This window comes from Meles meles, chromosome 4 (assembly GCF_922984935.1).
Source record: "Meles meles chromosome 4, mMelMel3.1 paternal haplotype, whole genome shotgun sequence".
In the NCBI taxonomy this organism is placed as follows: domain Eukaryota; kingdom Metazoa; phylum Chordata; class Mammalia; order Carnivora; family Mustelidae; genus Meles; species Meles meles.
Window position 1 is genome coordinate 94,995,015 of NC_060069.1, and position 20,258 is coordinate 95,015,272.

General features: G+C 39.7%; 2 pseudogenes; one reads left to right on the forward strand and one right to left on the reverse strand.

Moving 5' to 3' along the window:
• The first annotated feature begins 8,072 nt into the window (after positions 1–8,072).
• LOC123941017 lies at positions 8,073–8,234 on the forward strand (annotated as a pseudogene).
• A 6,442-nt stretch (positions 8,235–14,676) lies between these two features.
• LOC123940728 lies at positions 14,677–19,190 on the reverse strand (annotated as a pseudogene).
• Positions 19,191–20,258: the final 1,068 nt, after the last annotated feature.

Here is a 20,258-nt window from a genome sequence, read left to right on the forward strand (position 1 = left end):
TCAATTATATAGTATAGTTGAATTTTTATAGTGCAATTTTTCCCCAAAGCGATGATACCATGATATGTCTTCAGCTGGAGTACACAAGAATTCCTTTGTCTTACATGCACCTGAGATGATCTGATTTACATGCTTTTGCCTTTTTCATGGTTGCAAAATGAAATCTTCTAATTTTCATTTACAGGTTCCTAATTATTATTAAGATGAACATTTTTTCACATACATATTGCATGTTAGGTTTTATTATCCTGTGAATTGCTTATTTATGACTTTTGTCTAGGTTTTTACTGAGTTGGTTCTTAACTGATTGATTCACAGCAGTTCTTTATATATTCTGATACTATACCTTGTCAGTTATGTGTGTTGCAAATTTATTCTTCTAATTTTCAGATGATTTTTCATTCTTTCTGAAGTATTTTGAGTAAAAGAAATTTAAAAGTTTATTTATTTTTATTCTTTTGAATTTGATTGGGATGCCTGGGTGGCTCAGTCGGTTAAGTGGCTGCCTTCAGTTCAGGTGATGATCCCAGGGTCCTGGCTCTAGTCCCACATTGGGCTCCTCGCTCAGCGGGGAGCTTGCTTCTCTCTCTTTCTCTGCCTGCCACTCTGCCTGCTTGTGCTCTCTCTCTCTCTCTGTCAAATAAATAAATAAAATCTTTAAAAAGAGAAAAAGAAAGATTTTATTTATTTATTTGACACAGAGAGAGAGAGAGAGAGAGAGAGAGAGCACAAGCATGGAGAGCGGCAGGCAGAGGGAGAAGCAAACTCCCCACTGAGCAAGGAGCCCAATGTGGGACTAGAGCCAGGATCCTGGGATCATCACCTGAACTGAAGGCAAATGCATAACTGACTGAGCTACACCAGCATCCTGAAATTTAAAACTTTAATGTAATCTAATTTGTCTATTATTTCCTGTATAATGTACACTTGTAGTGTCTTGCTTAAGAAAACATTTTACTCTCACAAGTTTGCAAAATTTCTCCGGCATTTTCTTTTTAATGCTTAAGAAAATTCACATTTAAGTCTACTCCATCTGAAATGAATTCTTTTGGTATGGTATAGGGTACCCACTAGTTGAATGAGAATTTCCAGTTTCATAATTTTTCAAATGGATAACCTTGAACGAGTAGCATGTTCAGTGGTCCATCCAGTTCCCACTGATCTGCAATGCTATCTCTGACAGGATCAAATTTCTGGGAGAGTTGTGTCTGTGTCTGGGCTCTGTCTTGTGTTCCATTGTTCTAATTGTATATTCCCGTATCAAAAACCCATGTCTTAATTACTCTAATTGATAATAATGTCACTGTATCCTTTCTTAGAAGCCTCAAGGTTATTCTGGTCCCTTATTTTACCATGTACATTTTGCAATTATTTTAATTAAATTCTAAGAAAAATACTGCTGAGATTAAAACTGTATAGAATCCTTGGATCTATTGGAGGTAATTGGTATTATTTTACAACTAAGTTTTCCTGCCCACGAGGTGTTGTCTCTCCAGTTATTTGGGACTTTAATGGTTTTCCAAAAGAATTTTATTGTTTAATCCATGTTTTCTGAGCTCTAGGTTCAGCACGTTGTTTTTCACTTGCTATTATAAAGGTATTATTTATAATTTATATTTCTTATTGCTTGCATGAAACACAATTATTGCTATATATCCAGCAACATTATTAAACATACATTAACTCTAATAACTGACCTATAGATTGTTTTGAATTTTGCATGTGCACAGTCAAAATGTTCTTATCTCTAATCATTTCTGACTAGGATCTTAAGTACAATGTTATGTAAAAGTGGTAATAGCAGGCATTCTTGACTTGTTTTTGATTTTAGAAGAGCAACTGTAACATTTCACTTATAAATGTGATATTCACTACAGGTTTATTGAAGATTGTTTTTCATCAGGTTAAAAAACTCCTTCCGGCACCTGGCTGGCTCAGTCTGTGGACTACTCAAATCTCAATCTCCAGGTCACGAATTAGAGTCCCACATAAATAGAGATTACATAAAACAAAACAAAGAGGAAAACTCTCTCCTTCTATTCCTAATTTATGATGAGTTTTATCATGAATGAGTATTAAATTTCACTGAATGCTTTTCCATATCTGTGATGCTCATCTGATTTTTCTTCACTGATCTGTGATGTGGTAAAATCACATTAACAAATTTTTTTTAAGATTTTATTTATTTATTTGACAGACAGAGATCACAAGTAGGCAGAGAGGCAGGCAGAGAGAGAGGAGGAAGCAGGCTCCCTGCGGAGTAGAGAGCCTGATGTGGGGCTCAGTCCCAGGATTTTGGGATCATGACCTGAGCCGAAGGCAGAGGCTTTAACTTACTGAGCCACCCAGGCACCCAACCCTAACAAATTCTTTAATGTTAAACTAACCTTATGTTGTTGGGATTAATCCAATTTGGTCATAATCTACTATCTTTTTTAAAACAATAGTATCGATTAATGTGGGTTGAGTTTACAAAATCCATGAGTGAGATTGGCCTGCCATTTTTCTTACTGTATTCTTGTTGGCTGTTTTTCCAATCAAAGTGTAGTAACTCAAAAAAATGAATTAGAGAGCAAACATTTGTTTTCTTTTCTCTGGAAAAATATATGTAAACTTGATATTATCTAATCCTTAAGTAATTGATGAAAACCTTTTAGGATTTTTGTGTGCTATAAAAAAATTTTTTTTTAAAGATTTTATTTATTTGTTTGACACAGAGAGAGAGAGAGAGATCACAAGTAGGGAGAGAGGCAGGCAGAGAGAGAGAGGAGGAAGCAGGCTCCCTGCTGAGCAGAGAGCCGGATATGGGGCTCGATTCCAGGACCCTGGGACCAAGACCTGAGCCAAAGGCAGAGGCTTTAATCCACTGAGCCTCCCAGGCGCCCCTGCTATAAAATTTTTTTTTAACTTTTAACAATGGATTAAGTTTCTTTCCATAAGTCCTTTTTGATAGCTTTGGCAAATGGTTTTTATTATAAATATGTTCATTTCATTGAATTTGCAAATTTGTTAGCATAACATTTTCATAACCATAGAGTTAAGAACTACATGTTTCTGTAACAAAAATGCAAAATCTAGTAGCTTTAATGAAGCAGGCTTTATTTTTCTCATGTGATGATAAAAGCAATGGTTGGCCAAGGTGGTTCTGGTTCCACAATGCCACCCGGGGCTTAGATTCCTTTGTCTTTCACTTAATCACATACTCTGTGCTTGTAACTGGCTTGTCACAAGTTGGTTATCCCCAGGCATGATGACTGCATTCCAGGCAGGATGAAGTGAAAGGTAAAGGGACCAAGACACAGTCTACGTAGAGATGGACACCTGGCACAAGGTTTCCATTCCACCGTGGAAACTGTGGAAGTGAACAGTGTACTATATGATGCATTGGACAAACACAGAGGAACTAATAACCAGAAGGAAATGGAAATGTGTGCCTTTTGCTAAGCTCTACTGCAGCTCTAGAAGAGACAATTAACAGAAGGCTAAGGGTGATTAACCTGTAATTAAAAGCCAGAGGGTTTCCTTGGCAGCACACAAAGAAGGATTTATCTCTGCAGTGGGACAGCAGAGAAGCTGAGGCGCAGGCCCAGGACTTCATCATCAGAGTAGTCCAGCTCCCAAGAAGACTGAATTCCCAACCAAGGCAGGTCTGCCATGCTCAGGGTAGGGCTGTGACTAGAAAAGAGGGAGACCTCGATACGTGTCTCTGGGGTTCTCTGGGTTGATGCTTCCAAGAATGGGCCCCTCCTTATCAAGGCTGGTCTAGCTACTCCTGCCACCAAGTGCCCAACATTCCAGTAACAGAGACCAATGCTGATTGCCCAACATGGCAGCATTCCATGAGAGAACCAAACAACCACCAAATGGGAAGTCGAATCTAGTTGGTGTCTTGCATTTGGGATAAGCCAGCAACTTGTTATGACAGGCCTAGATGCGTACTTCAGCTGTGAGTTTGCCTTTCTTGCCTGTAAGCCTCACCAGCTCCACCATTCGAGAATGTACAGAGTTTAATGACCGGGCCCATCATGCCAGGCCAGGGGCCCCAATTTCTAGTGAAGGAGTGTGGGAGTGGGTCCATGATCATGGGGTTTACTGGTCATATCAGGTGCCGCACCACCCAAGAGCTCCCGGCCCTACTGAGCATGGTGTTGGCCTGCTGATGTCACCACTGAAGCTACAGTTCTCAGGTAAGATTGTATTTGGATTGGGTACCAAGCATCCTCATGGGTCCAAAGCAGGTGATCTCACTTAACATCACTCACAGCTGGTGAGTCTCATGTTCTCACAATTCTGGGCTCTGCATACTTAGAGGTCCTGGTCCTCAAAGGGAGGTACACTTCTGTCAGCATATCCAGCAAGACTCCATTTAAGGTATAAGATGCACCTGCCACCGGGGCACTTCAGGTTCTTTGTAGCTCAGGACCAACGGGCAAAAGGAGGAGTCACCATTTTTGGTGGAATTTTGTCAAGGGATATTGACTCTAATCATTAGGAGAGGTGGGGTTTCTGTTGCATGAGGAAGGCAGGGAGAACTATGAGGAGGACCCAGACCTACTCAGGTGCCTCTTGGCTCTCCCTTACCCAATTTTGATGGCACTTGGACAAGTACAGCAAACCTGTCCTGAAAAGGACACGCTCACCACAGACCCAGTCCCTTTAGAGATGAGAGTCTGGGTCGTGCCACCACATAAGCCACTGAGACCAACATAAGTGTGACTTGAAGTGAGGAAAATCTAGAATGGATAGAACAATGAGTATTCGTTGCAGTTCCAAGACCAGCTGCAGTGCTGGGGGCTGGAAATCACCTCACTAACCCTCCCATTAAGTGTTCCCCAGGAAGAGCAGCCCTGGTATTCTGGAGCTGCTTTCAGAACATGGGGCCAAATGGATCTGAGAGCATAAAGCATGATGGACAGAGAGATGCATCACACATTCTCATTTCAAGGAATGGAGTCACGTTACCTAAGCTGTTGCATTTATTTGGCATAGGTTTTTATAATGTCTTATTATCCTTTCAGTAGCTTAGTCCTTGTAGGATAACTCTGCTTTAGAGGTGCCTGGGTGGCTCAGCCGTTTAAGTCTCTGCCTTGGCTCAGGTCATGATCCCAGGGTCCTGGGATCAAGCCTCGCATCCAGCTCTCTGCTCAACAGGGACCCTCTCTCTCTGCCTGCCCCTCCCCTTGCTTATGTTCACTCTGTCTCTCTCTCTCTCTCTGTCAAATAAATAAATAAAATCTTTTTAAAAAGGATAGCTCTGCTCTACTTCTAGTATCACTTATTTGTGTCTTATTCTTTTCTTTTAGTCTAACTAGAGTTTTATTAATCTTACATTGATTTTTTTTAAACCAGCTTTTGTTTTCATGGATGTTTTCCATTTTCCATCATCATTTCTTGATACTCTTGCCTAAACTGCATAATGTGACTACACAGGAAGAAATGTCAGATGAGCCCAAACTGAGAGAAGTTTACAAAATAACCAGCCAGGACTTTTCACCAGTGTCAAGGTCATGAATAAGAAATTCTAAAGAACCATCCAAGACTATAGGTAGTGAAGAGACATGATAAGTAAATGCAATGTGGCATCCTAGATTAAATTCTGGGCCAGAGAAATAACATTAGAAATAACAAGTGTCAAAATTTGAATAAGACCTATATTAGTAAATAATGTTGTTTCAATGTTTACTTCCCAGTTTTGATAATTGTACTGTATGTTACCTTTTGGTGAAGGTAGATGAAAATATATGGGAACTCCTTGTTCTATTTTTTCAACTTTTTTGTAAGTATATTATTTCAAAATCAAAAGGTTTTTTTTTTTAAAGATTTCCTTCCTTCCTTCCTTTCCTTCCTTCCTTCCTTCCTCCCTTCCTTCTTTCTTTATCAGAGAGAGAGCACAAGCAAGGGGAGAGGCAGGCAGAGGGAGAAGTAAGCTCCGCACTGAGCAGAGAGCCTGATGTGGGACTCCATCCCAGGACCCCAGGACCATGACCCAAGCCAAAGGCAGATGCTCAACTGACTGAGCCACCAAGGCATCCCCCAAATCAAAGGTTTTAAAAAATTAACACAGACAGCACATAATTGAATTTTGCATTGCTACCCAGTCTGACAATCTGTCTTTTATTTTATTTTTTGTATGAATCTCTGTCTTTTTTTTTTTTTTTAAAGATTTTATTTATTTATTTGACAGAGAGAGAGATCACAAGTAGGCAGAGAGGCAGGCAGAGAGAGAGGAGGAAGCAGGCTCCCCGCGGAGCAGAGAGCCCGATGCGGGGCTCGATCCCAGGACCCTGAGATCATGACCTGAGCCGAAGGCAGCGGCTTAATCCACTGAGCCACCCAGGCGCCCCTGAATCTCTGTCTTTTAATCAAATGTTCAGACCACTTATATTTAATGTTCTTACTGAAACCGTTAGGTTTATATCTACCATCTTGCTATTTGCTTTCTATTTATCTCATTATCTCATACCTTCCCCTTCTTCTCCTTTTTTTTTTTTTTTTGGACTGAGTATACTTTAGTATTCCATTTTATCTCCACTATTGGCTTATTAACTATACCTTTTTGTTTTATTTATTTTTAGCTATTGTTACAGAATTTATAGTATTCTAAAATATCAGTATTATTAGTCTTCTTAGAAAACCGGTTTTGGCTTTGTTGATTTTCTATTGTACTTTAAGATTTTAACACATCAAGTACTGCTCTTATTTTGTTGTTTTTAAGTTATTTGAGTTTATTCTATTCTTTTTCTCTAATTCATCGCAAAGTATGTTGTCACAGAACTCTTTACAAAAATGTTTCCTTTTCTTCCTGGGCCTGCAGCTACTCTGTTATTTTCTCAGCCTCCCTATCAGATACGGCTGGGTATCAGATATCACATGACTGGGTTCTGGCCAGTGAAATATGAGCAGAAGTCAAACACCCAACCATGCTCATTCTTCTTTCCAGCTGACTTGGATATAGATAATCCAAAGTCAGTGAGACTCAGAGTGTGGTCTTTGAACCAAAAGCAGCATTACCTGGCAGCCTGTTAGAAATGCAAATTCTTGGGCCACAGACTTAGGTGAAACCTACTGAACCAAAATCTTGGGATGATACCCAGCAATCAGTGTTTTAACAAGCCCTCTAGAATTTCAAGCTGAAATGACATTCAGCTAATAGTAACATGAAAACATATGAAAATATACAACACTGATAAGAGTACATATGCAGTCAAATTCAGCATACTCTAATACTGTAATACAATAGAGTGTTTACCACTTAATTCTAGTAAAAAAGCTAAAGGGCAAGAATGTTAAAAATAACAATAGCTACAATAATTGGTTAGTGAATACACAATATAAAAAGAGGTAAATTGTGAATTCAAAAACATAAAAGGTGTGCGGAGTAAAAAGGTAAAATTTTGACATGCAATCAAAGTTAATTGTTAACAGTGTAAAATAGATTTATATCTATAGGCTGTTTCATATCAACCTCAGGGTAACTACAAAGCAAAAACCTACAGTAGACGCACAAAGGGAAAAGAGAAGGAAATCAAAGCATGAGATGATGGAAATTATCAATCCACCAAGGAAAGACGAAAGAGGAAGAAAGGAAAGAGGGAACTACAAAGAACTATTAAATAATTAATTAGATGGCATTAATAGTCCTCAGCTATCAATAATTACTCTAAATGTAAAAAGGAAGTATCTGAAAAAGAAGTCAAGGGTCCCATAGTAACATCAAAAACGATTAAAAATACTTAGGATGGGACGCCTGGGTGGCTCAGTTGGTTGGGCGGCTGCCTTCGGCTCAGGTCGTGATCCCCGTGTCCTGGGATCAAGTCTCACATCGGGCTCCTAGCTTGGCAGGGAGCTGCTTCTCCCTCTGACTCTGCCTGTCACTCTGTCTGCCTGTGCTCGCTCTCTCTCTCTGACAAATAAATAAATATTTTTTAAAATTATTAAAAAAAATAAAATACTCACGAGTAAGTTTAACTGAGGAGGTTCAAGTTCTGTATACTGAAAACTGTAAGACTTTGATACAGAAGAAAAATCTTGTGCTCATGGATCAGAAGAATTAATATTAAAACGTCCATACAAGCTTTGCGCAGTGGCAGTATCGTAGCCAATGAGGTTTATCCGAGGCGCGATTATTGTTAATTAAAACGTCCATACAATCAAGCCCACTGTAGATGCAATGCAATCGCTAGCAAAATTCCAATGGCATTTTTCACAGAAATAAGAAAAACAATCTTAGAATTCATGTGGAACCACAAAATCCCCCAAACAGCCAAAGCAATCCTGCAGAAGAACAAAGCTGGAGAAACCACACCTTCTGATTCCAAACTACTGCATTTCGAAGCTGTAGCAATTCAAACAGTATTGTGTTGGCATAAAAACAGACACCTTAGGGGCGCCTGGGTGACTCAGTTGGTTAAGTGACTGCCTTCGGTTCAGATCAGGATCCTGGAGTCCCAGGATCCAGTTCCGAATCAGGTTCCCTGCTCTGCAGGGAGTCTGCTTCTACCTCTGACCCTCCCCCTCTCTCATGCTCTATCTCTTAAATAAATAAATAAATAAATAAATAAATAAATAAAATAAATCTTAAAAACAAAACAAAACAGACACCTTAGACCAAGGGAAGAGAATCAAGAGCCCAGAAATTAACTCATGCATATATGGTCAACTAATAGTCAACAAGAGGGCCAAGAATGGCTAATGGGGGAGAGATGGTCTTTTAAAATAAATGGTGCTGAGGGGGCACCTAGGTGGCTCAGTTGTTAAGCACCTGCCTTCGGCTTGGGTCGTGATCCCAGAGTCCTGGGACCGGTCCCGCATCGGGCTCCCTGCTTGGCAGGAAGCCTGCTTCTCTCTCTCCTACTCCCTCTGCTGTGTTCTCTCTCTCGCTGTGTCTCTCTCTGTCAATCAATAAATAAAATCTTAAAAAAAAAAAAAAGGTGTTGAGAAAACAATATTCACATGCAAAAAAATGAAATCAGACTCCTATTTTCCACCACTTACAAAAATTAAGTCAAAATGGATTAAAGACTTAAATGTAAGACCTGAAACTCTAAAATTCCTAGAAGAAAACATAGGGGAAAAGCTCCTTGCCACTGATCTTGGCAATAACTTTTTGGATATGACACCAAAAGCAAAAATTAGTAGGTGGGACTACATCAAACTAAAGCTTCTGCATCCTGGCAACCCTCTGGGGAGGAGCTTTGTACTATTGTTCAATAAACTTTGTTTTGCTGCCCCACCCAAAAAAATAAAAAGCTTCCACACAGCAGAAGAAGCAATAAGCAAAACGGGAAAGTAACATGTGGAACAGGAGAAAATATTTGCAAATCACGTATCTGGTAAGGGGTTAATATCCAAAATATTAAGGAACTCAAACAATCCCAAAACAACAAAAGAATAAATAATCTGATTAAAATGGGCAAATGAACTGAGTAGACATTTTTCCAAAGAAGGCATACACATAGCAGACAGCCATATGAAAATAGGCTCAGCGTCACTAAGTAACAGGGAAATGCAAATCAAGGCTACAATGAGAGATCATCTCACTCCTGTTAGAATGGCTAGCATCAAAAAGATGAGATACCAAGTGTTGGTGAGGATGTGGAGAAAAGGGAACCCTTGTGTGTCGGTGGGAATGTAAATTGGTGCGGCCACTATGGAAAACAGTATGGAGGTTCCTCAAAATATTAAAAATAGAACTACCATATGATCCAGCAATCCCACTTCTGGGTATATAGGAAAAGAAATGAAATCATTGTCTCAGTGAGAGAGCTGCACTCTGATGTTCACTGTGGCATTATTCACAATAGCCAAGTCTTAAAAACAACAGACGAGCAGATGAAGAGGTTTGGTATATATACACAATGGAATATTATTCAGCCATATAGAAGACAGAACTCCTGCCTTTTTTGACAACATGCTAAATGAAGTAAGTCAGGCAGAGAAAGACAAATACTGTGTGATCTCAACATGTCTTAAAAAGCTGAACTCACAGAAGTAGAGAGTGGGGTGGTGGTTACCAGGGACTTGGTGTTGGCTGGGGGTGTGTGGAGGCTCAACAGAGACATGTTAGTCAAAGGGTAGGAACTTCCAGTTATGAGATGAACAAGTTCTGGGGATCTGAAGTACAGTATGGTGACTATAGCTAACAACACTGTATTCTACCTTCGAGAGTTGCAAAGAGAGATCTTAAATGCTCTAACCACATGCACACAAAAATGATAATTACGTGAGTGGAGGGAGGTGTTAACCTTCTTGTGGTAATCACGTCACAATATGTAAGTGTACCAAATCCTCAGGTTGTACACCTCAAACTTACACAGTATTCTATTTCAATGATATCTCAAAGCTGGGGGCAGGAAAAAATATTTGCTAATGGTATGGGGAAAATATATCTAGTTGTTCTATTCTCCCGATTATTTCCCCAAATGATGGAATTTTGCCCACTTACTTACAGTTCTATCTAAGATAGGGAACATTCTTCTTTTACTTTATTTTTTAAAAGATTTTATTGATTTACTTGATAGAGAAAGAGAGAGAGCAAGGGGGAGGGGCAGAGGGAGAAATGGGCTCCCTGCTCAGCGGGGAGAGATGCGGCTTGATCCCAGGACCCTGCGACTGTGACCTGAGCCAAAGGCTGCCGCTTAACTGACTGAGCTACCCAGACACCCCTATCTTTTACTTTAAACAACACCAGAGAAACAAAACAAGCCATGTGATTTGGATACAGGTTGAAGTCTGAGAGCCACAGCCCCCATCCACCTTGGAAGGCAAATGTTGAGAATAGCAGAGCCTCAGTCAGCTGAGTCCCTAAAGAACGGTTAGAGCAGAGCAGACCTGTTCCTCTAAGATCGTTAAATGAACAAGCCATAAAATGTCTATTAGGTTGAGCCATTATGCATCTGAGTCTCTACTGTGCCCTAGCCAACCCTAATACAAATGTTTACCTCATTAATTTTCAGCCTTTTCCTTTTCTAATATAGGAACTTAAAATTTTAAATTTTCTCTAAGGACTGCATTCTCTAAGGAATGCACTTAAGCTGCATTCACCAGTTTTGACATTTAGAATTTTTATTATCATTCAGCTCCAAATATTTTGTCCATGTGGCGGAGCAGAACTGTGGGTTATTTGGAAGCACGTGTCTAAATTTCCAAAGTTAGGAAGTTCTTCAGTGATCTACTTGCTGATTTTCAGTTTAATTGCTTTGTGGTCAGACAACATCCTCTGTATGATTTCAATACTTGAGATCTGAAGAGATTGCTTGGGTCAGTTTCTGGAAATAGCGATGCATATTCTGCAGATGTTAAGTGCAGTGTTCTGTGCATTTCCATTGGGTCAAGGCTGTTAACCATACCCATGAAATGTATATGCTTACTATTTTCTTGTATCAATTTCTGAGAGAAGTTTGTTGAAGACTCCCACTATTGCTGTGGATTTGCCTGTTTCTTCCTGAGGTTCTTTCGATTCTGCCTCTACACGATGAGGAAATTTTATCAGGCATATGAAAATTTTATTATTTTTATTATTTTTTAAAAGATTTATTTATTTATCTGACAGACAGAGATCACAAGTAGGCAGAGAGGCAGGCAGAGAGAGAGAAGGGGGGAAGCAGGCTCCCCACTGAGCAGAGAACCCGAAGCGGGGCTCGATCCCAGGACCCTGAAATCATGACCTGAGCCGAAGGCAGAGGCTCTAACCCACTGAGCCACCCAGGCGCCCCGGAAATTTTAAATCATTGTATTCTTGATGAAATAAATCTTTTATGACCATGCGGTGACCAAACATCCTGAATTCTGGTAATGCTTGCTGGCCTTCACGTCTATTTTCTCTGGTAGTGATATAGTTACATCTGTTTCCTTTGGGTAGTATTTTCAAGTTTTATCCTTTTACTTCCAACCTTAACTTGTCCTTATGGTGTAGCCATGCCTCTCACAAGTAGCTTTTGGTTGTTTTTAAATCCAGTCTGATAATCTTTACACTGGAGCATTTATTCCATTTCCACTAATGTAATGACTGAAATATTTGGATTTAAAACCATCTTATTTCTGGGGTGCTGGCTGGCTCAGGATACGACTTCTGATCTTGACATCATGACTTTGAGCCCCACTTTGGGCATAGACTTTACTTCAGAAAAATTTAGTTCCATGCTGTTTGTCTCTCCTTTCTGGCATTCCTTTTAAACTGATTTTTGAAAAAGAGTAATTCCACGTTTTCCCCTTCTACTCGTATGGAAGTGGTACTATTTCTGTTCTTTCATTGGTTGTCCTTCATTTTACAACACATACTTAACATTTAAAATGAATCAAAATCAGGCCATCTGGGTGGCTCAGTCAGTTAAGCATTGGCCTTCTGCTCAGGTCATGATCCCGGGGTCCTGAGATGGAGCCCTAGTCAGGCTCCCTGCTCAGCAGGGAGCCTGGTTTTCCCTCTGCCTCTACCTGTCGCTCTCCCTCCCCCTGCTCCTGCTCTCTCTCACTTTCTCGCTCTATCTCAAATAAGTAAACAAAAAATCTTAAACAAGATGAATCAAAATCTCCATCTTCTACATGGATAAGTTTATAGAACACTTCAACTCCATTTATCTCCTTCCCTCCTTTCATAAAATTGTAATGTGTTATATTTTTGTCATGTTTTGTTTTTTAAAATCCCATTATCATTACTCTTTTTTTCTTTTTAAAATATTTTATCTATTTATTTGACAGAGAGAGAGAGGAAATAGGCTCCCTGCTGAGCAGAGAGCCCGATGTGGGGCTTGATCCCAGGACCCTGAGATCATGACCTGAGCCGAAGGTAGATGCTTTAACCCACTGAGCCACCCAGGTGTCCCTATCATTACTCTTTTATATGGCGAACTACCTTTTCCATTTGCCCGCCCAGATTTCTGCTTCTTTGTTTAGCATTTTTCTTGCATCTCAGGCCTGACACCACAAATTCCTTCTGCCTGAGGTACACCTTAGAGGATTTCCTTTGATGACCTGCTGAGAGCACACTCCCTGTTTTAATTTTTCTGAAATTTCTGTATTCCTTCCTCAGGCCTGAAGGACTTTTACTGGTTGTAAAACTAGCTTGGCAGCACATCGGAAGGAATTGTCCCCCTCTCCCCTCTCTTCTGTTCTGCCTGTGAAGTCAATTGTCACACTGGCTGTTGTTGCTTTGAAGGTGCGTCGTGTCAGAGGTAAAAGTCTGGATATTTTTATCCCCAAATCTTCTCTGCTTTTGGTTATCTAGTTTCATGATACTGTGTGTGGAGGGGAGCTCCTTTTTATGTATTCTGCTTGGGATTGTCGATCTACGCGATCAGTTCTTCAGCAGCCGCCCTGCCCTGGAGCGTCCTGTCCGCATCTCACCGTCTCCTCTGTACCTTCTTCTTCCTCTGGACAGCATGTGCTCCAACTTGCTGCGAAACCATGCTTCCCAGCCTTGTCCTACTGTGCTTGAAACTTTAGTTCTCACTTCTAGGAGTTATATTTGGTTTTCAAATCTGCTCAACCATTTTTTAGTGTCCTACTCTCCTATTTCCAAGCATGTCTTATATTTTAAAAACTGTACTCATTTGCACTTCAATTTATATTTGGGAACTCCAGAGTCGCTTTTCTCTTGGAGAGTGGGCTGCTTTTGCTTTTAAGGGTTGTCACTAGTGGTGCGGCTTCATTGTGTGCTTATCGACCGTGTGCTGCTCACGTCCTGGAAATTACTGATGTGTTCGCACCATAATCATAGATAAGGACTGCTTTTTCCAGAAAAGAATGGTCTTTGCTTCTACCATGCATTTGGGATCCCATGTGTCTGGAACCACTTTAATTCTTGATCTTGAGGCCCCATCCCCACTCTAGCAATGCTAAGTTGGGCTTTAATTCTACTCGGGGTCAGTACTGGGTCTCAGGGTTGGGCTTCTGTGTTCTATTTCTGTGCTCTGCTCAGGACCAAGGAAACTGTCCACTCCCAGGGATATGGAAGAAAGAATCCAAATTTACTACTGGGGCCCCAACTTAATGGGAAAGGTCTATCAGACTCCTCAACTTAAATGGGACCTGGTCATCTACTTCTGCCTCACTTGCTTCTGGGTCCTAGGTGGCTTGGCGTGCCCTCTTGACTTTCTAGGTTCTTATGTCTTGAAGTTTGACTTGCTCATTCCCCATCATGTTCACTCTCAGATGGTAAGATTTTTGGAATACTTTACTGAGCATTTTAATTGCACTCATTAGGAGCACTGGCCCCAAAACCTAACCCATCGCAAGTAGTAGAAATCAAAATCTTCACTTTGCTTTGATGTTCTTCGTATCACTATGTTTATAGGCATGTCTTAATCCAAATCAGGATACATTGTAATCTGTGGAGCTATGGATTCAGGTTTATCAACTCTGGGAATTTTCCAATTACCTTCTAAAATGTTGCCTCATTTACTAAATATAATGAAGTATATTAGACATTCTGATTCCATCCTCCTTTATTTCCTAACTGATCTTTCATAGTCCTTCTCTTTACCTTTCCTGTCCTCTAGATTTAGATAGGTGTTCAAGTTTAAATCACTTTAGTTACATCTAGTCTGTTTTTATTCACCGAGTTCTTGATTTCAGTGCCTATAGTTCTCTTTTTTCTGACAACTGAGCACTGTTTTTGTGCTCTTCTTTGTAACTATATTTCAAGTTCCTTCCAAAACAAGGCCCCAGGAACCCCCAGGCTCAAGTATGTCCCGAGCTTGGTCCACTGCAGTCTTGTGTTCATGCTTGGGTATTCGTTCATCAACATTAAACTCCATGATAGAAGATGGGACATAGCAGGACTCCCTCTTCCGTGCCAGGAGCCCTCTGCTGACCTCAGAGGTGGTGGGGGGGCCCCCAACGGTGGAAACACACTGGAACTTTCCCTTGGAACTGGGCTGTGATGACAAGTGCCTGCCAGGAGCATCATCATCTTGTCCTTGACCCTCCCTCTAGTTTCCAAAGATAAAACATTAAATAATCTTTTTTGAAGACACTGGTAAAAATTCCAAAAGACAAAACACATGCCATCAGTGCGCTGTGCTTTCAGATAGTCTGGGTTTAATTCAGCTGACAAATGAGCTGATTGATGTGTCCCCTTGAGAGCCAGGTAAGCCCACCCCCTTGAGGAAGCCCACTATTCTTGGTAGCAGGACAGGCCACTGAGAGATGGAAAGGACGTAAGAATGCAGAGATCTGAAGTTCTTCCCTGGAAAGACAATTTCATAAATGAGGTCTTCCAAGCAAATAACACCCTACTTCCCCAGGTGCTCCTCAATCACTGTGTTGTCCGTCAAAGGGATGGTTTTATTCTTCACCTTGTCTTGTCCATGTTTCAAGATGAGTTTCCGGGCAGACTTCAGATTTGGAAGTCCTCGGGTCACGTAAGTTTCCACTCTATGTAGTGTTTTTATGGTCTGGGAGGTTACTCCGAAAAAGACATCATTGAAAATCTTCGGGCGAAGCCTGCAGCAGTGAACTCACCCCATTCATCCTTTGGATGCATACAGCAGAGCCCAAGGAATATTTATCTGGCACTTCCAAGCCACAAGGTTTCACTTCTAGTCGTCTCAAGAGCAACCTGTCATGTTGCTGCTGCTGGGAATCATCTAAGAACCATTTCGGTCCCTTGAACTTGAGCTCTTTTCCTTTCTTCTGCTCCTTGTCCAAAAATGCCTGCTTTGCTTGAGAGGCTTTAAGGGCCTGATAAGCCATCATCTTTTTCAGATTTTCTGGAACCAGAGGGATCTTGTTTCTTTGCTGTTGCTGTTGTTTCCAAACCTGCGGCTACTGCTCTATAGTTTCATTTTTATGGCTAACTATTAAAGTCTGTTTATTCCTATTTAATACTATAGGCTCATCTTTGTAATTGTAACTGCTAGCTACTCTGCATTTTATCTCTTAAGTCCTTGATGGTGCCAATCTGTTGTTTCCATGTTTCTGTGATCACTCCCGGCCTGCCAGATCTTATGTTTGGAAATCATTAAGCAATGCTGTGAGTCTGTAGGCCCAACTTGAAGAACTCCCCCCACCAGATTTGACTCTGCTTCTACTGGTATCCAGGGGAGTACCCCCCACCCATCCTGGGAGCACCTCAGTCTACTGATGCCCCTGTTCTTCAGGCCTGGGCCCCAGATACAATTGCTCCTGGAGATCTAAGCCCCAGCACCAATTGCTTAGTTTTGGGCTTGGCATGGGGGAGGGAAAGGGAAAAGTCCTTGGGGAACCCTTCTACTTTTTACTTTTTGTGAGCTAGGCCTCAAAAAGCACGTTCCAAGATCTAGTTGTCACGGAGATGAGTAGCTCAGAGGTCCTGCCTGCTTGATAGCAAAATCAGATACTTAAAAGTTCTCCATTTTATTTCTCAAAACATATTAAGCATGACTATTTTATGAACTGTACTTTGATAATTCCAGTACCTCAAGCCTTCATGGGTTTCATTATGTAGTGTTCAAACTTTTTTACTTTGCATTAGATTTAAAAAAAAACAAAACCAAACCAGGCTTGAAGTGAACAAATCTTAAACATACAGATAATATATCTTCACATTACGTACACACCTGTTTAACCCTACCCAGATCAACATGTAGGACTTTTCCATTACTCCAGAAACTTTCACTAGGCCCTGTTGCTAGTCAAGTCCTTCTCTCCAAATCCAGATACACTAATTTAACTTCTATCAAGCTGGCTACGTTTTCCTGTTCTTGACCTCCATACAAATGGAGTACAGTGTATACTATTCTGAGCCTGGCTTCTTTCATCTAACATGTCTTTAATACTCATTTACATTCTTGCACGTATCTGTAATTCCTACTTTGCTTTTTGTTTTATGATGTAGTATTTCACTGCATGATTTACAATCGACTTTCCCTTGATATTCACCCTTAGAAATAAAAGAGCTATGAAAATTTCGGAGATTTTCATTTCTCTTGGAAATTCCCACCTCCCCCTTCCCTACCAGTAGTAATTCTGGGTTATAGCATAGAAATAATTTTAAACTTTTTTCTTAAAAACTTCATCTTTCCAAGGTAGCTATACCATTTCACATTCTCAACAGCAATGTGGGTGGTTCCAGTTGTTTCTACCTCCTTGGTATTGTGTCTGCTTGTCATTGTATTGGCTATATTGTGTTACCTTATTTGTGGTTCTAATTAGTATTACTAATCACGTTAAGTATCTTTACATATGCTTATTTTTAGAAGTGTTTATTTAGGTCATTGCCTGTTTGTGTGTATATTTTATTACATATCCTGTCAGATATATTTTATATTTTATATATAATATATATAAATATATATATAATATATAATATATATAAAATATATTTTATATTTTCTCGCAGACTGTGGCTGCACTTTTATTTTAATGTTTTTAATTTTGAGAGCTTTTTTCTTACTGGTTAGTGCCTTCTGTGAACTCTAATCCCTGCCTACTCCAAGCTTGCAAATATATTTTTTTCCCAGAAGGTTTGCAATTTTAATCTTTAGACCCATATTGTTTTGAGTATGGTGAGGTAATGGCTCACTTTTCCTACTGATGTCCAGCTGCTCTTATGGGGGGCAGGGACAATGAAAAAGTCAGTATGTGACTTAGGAAAATTCACATCAAATAACCTACACCACTAAAACATCTGAGTAAGTTCAATCAATGGATATCAATCTTATTGGATAATCTTGAAAGGTAAGATTCAGAAATAGTGAAAGTGGGCCTTTTATCCTTGGCAATTTAGAAGACTTAAGAATTGAGGTGCTTTGGAAAGTATGAGGGACTGGGACACAGAAAACAGGATTCTAACACTCAATTTTTGTTGAGCTGGATGTGCTGAGCTACTTTGAATGAGACTAGGTTTAAGAATCCTAGGTCTACCACTAGTTTGAAAATCTTGAGACACTTTAAAAAAATTATTTGAGAGAGCACACATAGGCATGAGCATAGGGAGGGGCAGGTGAAGAGAGGAAAAGGGAGAGAATCCCAAGCAGGTTCCACACTCAGTGTGGAGCCTGACTGGGGGATTGATCCCATTACCCTGAGATCATGACTCAAGCCAAAACCAAAAGTCTGATGCTCAACTAAGTCACATAGGCGCCCCTCAAAACACTTTTTCTATCAACTCCCAGGAGAGAATAAAAGAAAATGGGTTATTTCTCTGATGGGCTACTAGAACACTTTGATCTTTGTTTCAACAAGGAATGCTCCTCCCCAAATCAGCCTGTTGAGTTCGTTTCAAAGCTTGGTTTAAATACTGTTTTCTCCAACCAACCTTTCCAGATCTTTCTAAAAGAATCAATCACCGTAACACTTCCAGAGAACATATGACATTGCTGAGGCTCAAAGGTAGCATAAGTGAGAACAGCTCACCCAAGACACACTTAACCTAATGTTTAGGTTTGACTTGCTTTGTTGTTACAAAGATGTTTGGTGGTGGTGGGGAATCCAGTGTTTCCCTTGTGGCCTCAGAAGTAACCTAAGGCTCTATATAGACCAGCTTCAACAACAGTTCACTACTCCAATTCATATCCTTAGCTCTATTTCTTATTATCCCCCAGCATGTTTCATCCTGAGCCAATCCCCATAGATCTTTCATCTAAATTGTCTTTTGTTTTGTTACTCATTCTAGTGTTCATCCCAAAGGCTGTTGAATAATCTAGTATAGTAAATAAACACAGGATTAAGATTCAGAACACCAAGTTAAAAAAAAAAAAACCCACTGTGACTAATACCCCTCTAAATATGACTTGCCCATTCACCCATCTATAGGCTGCTGGAAAACCACATGAAATCACTGTATAAACATAGCACTCTATGAATTTAAATTACTGAACTGATTCCATATATATTAAGGTAGCCAGCTGGTTTGTACAACATGGAAAAAAAATTAGGAGACTAAAGGAAATCACTTAACTAAACTTTGCCTTCTTGCCTGAGTTTGTCAGTTGTGTGGATTTCATACTTGAACCTTAGACAATCATACACTCACAAATTCCCTCCTTCACCACGGATCCTAATATTCAGTAATACACACACACACACACACAATTGGGACACTAAGCAGTAAAATATGCTTGGCATACCAACTTCAACCATTATTTTGCCAATGTCCTCACCTCACCATTTCAGTCGTCAGTGTAAAGTAGTCCAAAAGCTTTCAGTTTGAGAAAAGGGACATGACAAATCTACCCTGGTTTTCTCACCTGCAAAACTAGGTGATGTTTCATGGTAGCTACAACTTGTGAAAACGTCAATAAACAGAAAATGTAAAATGGGTAAGTACTATAGGACACATACCTGTCGACTGTTTCAACCTATCATATGAAGATTCATTTGGTTATTTCAACAAGTTTGAACTTTTACTATTTTTCGCTTTCAGAAAGGTGAAAACCAAAACTAACACGAAGTCATGATGTTAAAATATCATTACAACCGGGGGGGGTGGGAGGACGGGTCAGTGGGTGATGGCTATTGAGGATGGCACATGTTGCGATGAGCACTGGCTGTTATATGCAAATAATGAATCGTTGAACACTACATCAAAAACTAATGATGTAAGATAAAATGTAAAAAAATCATTTCAACCTAAGGAGGTATCAAATAACCTCATTAGGCTCAAATTTTTCAGATATTCTTTTCAAACAGGATGTTTTGATACATGAAAAGTATGGTACCTAAATTATCAATAAATCTGTGGAATATATGGCAGAACAGAAGAATCTTACTGACTTACGAGGGAATTAGATAATTTGACCTTTTGTTTCCTATAGAGAAGTCACTATGTCTAGCAGATTGGAGTCTAACACTTAAACTTGAAAATGGCAATACACTTTTGTTCTTCACTTTATCCTAAAAAGTGTGATTACATTCTCCCAAACCAAAATGTTAGAATACATTATAGGAAAAAACCCCCATATTTTCATAAGGATATTTTAATTTTTTAACTTTAACAATTCAAATAAAATTCAGCTAGTTAACATAAATAGAATAAATGCACATAATTTACAGCCATGTACACAAAATGCGAGAATAGCAAACCTCACATAAATGGTCAAGATATCAACTCTTTTGAAGTTGATTATTTAGCTATGACTAACAGATCATAATTTAATTGTTCACATATGAGGGGTACACATTCAAGTGTTTATTAACAAAAAAACTGAGTGAAACTAAAATCTTCAGTTTCTAAAAGGAGTAGCATAAAAAGCAGTGTATAGATTAACAAGAAATATAAGTGCATGATGGAGAAGAGAACTGAGTGGGCAGAAAGCACATTGTATGAAATATTCTCATGT